We start from the raw sequence: 4686 nt of genomic DNA, 5'->3' as shown, positions 1-4686 counted from the left end.
CGCACGCTGCGGGGCCGGGGGGGCCGGTCCCCAGACCCCCGCCCGTGTGCCTGCCACCGAACCGCCCTGCCGCACAAAGCAGGCAGTCAGTAAAAATGTGTGAGTCTTTTACTAAGTCACGTTTTCATGTTGATTTTTTTTAATTTCGAAGGTGACATCTTCACGTGTGGTTGGCGCGTAGCTGGCACCGGAGTGGCCGTTTCAGCGGTGCTGCTCCTGTTTGTCACACACCCCCCCCCCACCGCCATTCTTAAGCGGTCAGGGTCTCCCAGGAGAGAAAAGGGCAGAGACCGAGATAGAAGTCACCTCCCTGGTGCCTTCGTCTCTGTCACAAATATTCATCAGGATTTCTTAAATGGGGACAACCTGTAATTAAGAGGATTAATAATATGATTGATGAACAATTTATTCCAATTGACGATTAATTATAATTAAATATAACGTGTTAATGTGATGTACGTTAACAGATAATATCAAGCCGTGTGATGTTATCGATTAATAGTAGTATACCATCAATATATATAACACGTGATATGTCAACATACATGTTAAGATACATATATTAATAATGTATAAGACATATAGTAATGCATTGTATAGCATTAATATGAACCACAGAATATCAACATGCTATCACTATTCCATGAAATATATAGATAATTGTAATAAGTTAGCGGGTTTAAACAAATATTAATACAATCAACAATAACACGGGCGATAATCCGCACGGCGCTCTTCCTTTGAAAAGCCACATGGGACGTCTCCCCTCTCACCCACTGTCTCAGAATGTGGGTGAAGCTACTGGCCAGGAAATGGGAATAATCGCAGTGGGACCCACTGGAGCACAAAGGTTTGCCTCACGCCCGGCAACCCCGGGCCTCTCTCGTAGGCAAAGCCGACCTCTGGCCGGAGCCTCCGAAAGCAGGCAGGCCTGAGGACAGCCCCCGCACACTGCTCGCCTGGCCCTGGAGCCAGACCCGCCGGCCGTCTGCTCCTCCTGGGTGGTCTCCCCACTGCACTGGTGAGTCTCACGCCTGCTCCGGTGAACGACCTCGCCATTTACTTTTGAACACCGATTGCTAAACCGTCCCAATACTTAATGCCTTGCTCTCCCTAATCCGTCCGAGTGCTCCACGAATCCCCTCCCCGCCCGCCACACACAGACCGGACGAAATGGCTTTTGGTTTGCTTTTCCGATTCTGGTCCCAGAGCTGGTGCACACCACATTTGCTTTGGACTGAGAAAGCTTATACATGACTTGTTTTTCTTCTGGCTGGTTAAAATCTGCTGAAATAGTGCAAATGAGATATCTAGGATTTTTTAAACAGCAGCTTTTAACAAAAACCAAAACAAATAAACTACAGAAAACAGGAATGCTAGCAGGCAAGTGGTAGCTTCTGCCAGAGCAAAATACTCATTTCAGATCATGAACAACCAGAACATTTTAGAAATGGAAAGAACTTATTTTAGTCTGACTCGTGGCGTTGATGAGATATTGGGCGGGGATTTGGGGGTGGGGCCTGAATAAAGTGTGCGTTTGTTGTGTGAGTGTGTGTTTGATTCCAGAATAATGTGTAAATCAAACTCACATGTTTAGAATTATTTTTTATAATTTCAGATCGATTGGGTTAATTATTCAGGTGAAAAAAATTCATATACGGAAAATAAGAAAATCAGAAAGCCTAAGCACCCCACGGAGATTAAACCTAGAAACAGATTTTTAAATGAAATAGATGCTTCAGGTAATAACGAGATATATATTTTTTTAAATATATGTGAATGTGTATTTTATATGTAGATGTTTTATAATATACAGATATATATTTTAAGACTATATATCACGATGAATTCAGATAAGTTCAGAAGTATATATGTAGACAGGTGCGTATAGCACAGTTATAAAATCGGCTTCTGTTTCTGATCATCTTTTTCTTTTTTTTTACTTCTTTAAAACTGAAAACGTACAGTCTTTAGTGGAGCCCCAAGTACGACTGTGCCTTTACCCTCTTCCTTTAAGTCACTGCTTAATTGAATCCAAAGCTGTCCTTGGCGCCCCAGAGGTCACAGGTCTGGGTCGTGGTTAAGTGCCAAGGACAGGTCAGGTAGCCAGCACTCAGAATCACGGGTGACAGAGCTTCAGGCCCACGGTCCCCACAGCCTGGCTGGCAGGCCCAGCAGGAGAGGCTCGGAGCAAGATCAGTAATGGATCCCGATGCCTGTGTAGCAGCATTTCCCAGTCTAAAAAAAAAAAGCCAAAATTTTGTTGCATTGAAAAAAGGCCCTCGTGCCCATGAACTCGGACCCGCTCAGCTATGCAGTGGGCATAGCGGGCAGGCCACAGGCTTCCTTGTTGCAGACGGAATCCTGAGGTTCCCAGAGCGCACAGGATTCGCCGGAGGAGCGAAGGCCTGAAGGAACCGGAGCCCAGAGCCCAGGCTGCTGTAGGGCACAGTCACTGGGTGGCGGGGATGCCTGAGTCCAGTCCCGTCTGCCAGGCACCGCCGCATGTGGGGGGCAAGCCAGCCACTGCACCTCGTGTCCTGTCGGCAAGACGGTGCCAAACTCCACGAGTTTTCAAGGCGCCAATTGTGTTAACGATATCATATGCTTAGGATGCTTAGGACAGTGCCCGGTGCCCCGTGAGCGTTGGGACCTGCTGGCTGTCACTAGCGGCGATCCTTACTCTCGGAATCGGATTCCTAGGAATGCCTGAAGGCTCGAGAATGTGTCCTAAGAAAACGCCGAGGTCAGCATTTTAACTTGTCAGATTAATCGAACGAGGAGAGACATAGCCCATAGCTCACGTCAGCCCTTCCAAGTCAGATGTCTCTAAAAACTCCTTTGGGCCTCCCTGTACTGAGCATTTGTTTTAGCTTCTTAAAATCCTTAGAAAGTCTTTATTAATAAAAAAAAAACAACAACAAATGCTCACCTGATCTCCTTAGACTCGTAGGGGATCAGGGACCAGCGGTGACACTTTGGAGCTCGGATCAACAGCCGAGGAGTCACAGGGACCAGGGTTGATGGCCACCTGACACTCCAGCCACTCGTACGGTCTCACACGGATGACTTAACCGTCCTGTCACCCAGTTTCTCCAGCCGGAAACTTCTGAGCATGACACCTGTTTTGCTGGGTTCTTTTAGAATTGAAAGTAACAGGTGTGCATGCCTGATAAATAGTAGAAGCCCGGTATTTTATACCCCTGCTTACGATAGCTGCGGGGATGAGCTGTAGTTGGAACTATACCTGTTGGTATGTTATTTTATATTATTATTATTATTATTATTATTATATTTATGCCTACAGCACCCGGTCTTCCTAGGTGGCCTCCCATCCAAGTACTAACCAGGCCCGACCCTGCTTAGCTTCTGAGGTCAGACGGGATCCAGCATGTTCAGGGTGGCATGGCCATAGACCATGGACCGTGGCTCCCCTGGGGCGCGAACCCAGGACCTTCTGCGTGTGAAGCAGACATGCCGACCGCCACACTATGGAACCACATCCACTGTATATTTTTTTAATTAAAGATGAATTTGTTTTTGGACTCGTTTCCTGGGGCTGCTGCATCAAAATAGCACGCTGTACAGATTCAATGACAGAAGTCGCAGTTCTGGAAGCTGAAGCCCGAGACCGAGGTACGGCCACGGTCGGCCCCCTCTGAGGGCGTGGCGGGGTCCCTGCCACACTGGTTCTCACAGAACACACTTTTGACGGACGAGGGGAAAAAGCTCTCGGAAGTCGGGCCCCTTCCTGTTCCCATAAAACATCTGGATGAATGAGTCCCTTTCAACGTCCACAAGAACGCTTTGGTCCCCTCTGACATTTCGAAGCTAGTCACAGTCGCTGGGGGCAGTCACAGTCCACTAGATGCTTTAGTTCATTTTAACTGGAAATCTCTTTTAAAAAGTAGAAATTCAGGCTCACTGTTGACAGTGTATCGTTCCAATCTCTCTCTTTAATCATGGGGGGGGAAATCAACATTTTGAGTGGTTTGGGCAGGCCAAAAAGGCCCCAGAGAAGCCTAGCAGAAGGGCCAGAGCAGGAGGGACAAGGCCAGAGCGGGGATGAAGCGTCGTAAGGACGTTGGCCCAGCCAGGGTCATGCCTCAGACCGCCTCAGGGGCCGCGCACACAGCAGTGAGCAGAGCGGAACTCCCCCCGTCCCAGCTTATGTCCCGGCGGCGGGGCAGGGAGAAGGGAACGCGCGGGGGTGCTGGGCGGAAGACGGCGAATTCAGACACAGTTGACTTTATAATACGTTAGAAGGTGAAATACCACACGAGTGAGGCGGGTGTGGGAGACGCAGCTTCGGAAAGGTCTGGACAGGGCTCTGAGAAGGCGTCATTCGGGCAAAGACTTGCTGGAAAGAGGTGGCGTCCTGGGCTGTTCCGGGGACCCGTGGGTGGTGCAGGAGGTGTCATTCCGGGCAGCGGGGACGTCCACACTGAAGCATGTGCGAACGTGAGCCAGGTGCCCTCACTGTCTGTCACTGGTACGTCGGGCTCCCTTTGCCCGCGAGGCACTTCCCTCAAACTCACCCTCCTACCAACTGCCACTCATCCCCCAAGATGCGGAGGGGCAGCCGGTCTCCCCAGAGGCCTCCCCGCCCCTCCTCTCGGGGACCAGGATTCGGGGCCCTTCCGTGCGCTGCTCAGCAGTCACTCTCAATGGGTGTCGCCTGCTGCG

General features: G+C 49.6%; 1 pseudogene; it reads right to left on the bottom strand.

The window, feature by feature from the left end:
- Positions 1-3298: 3298 nt before the first annotated feature.
- LOC112478640 lies at positions 3299-3417 on the bottom strand (annotated as a pseudogene).
- Between the last annotated feature and the right edge of the window lie 1269 nt (positions 3418-4686).

This window comes from Pteropus alecto, unplaced genomic scaffold (assembly GCF_000325575.1).
Source record: "Pteropus alecto unplaced genomic scaffold, ASM32557v1 scaffold61, whole genome shotgun sequence".
NCBI classification, from domain to species: Eukaryota; Metazoa; Chordata; class Mammalia; order Chiroptera; family Pteropodidae; genus Pteropus; species Pteropus alecto.
This window is presented reverse-complemented; position numbering and strand designations above follow the sequence as displayed.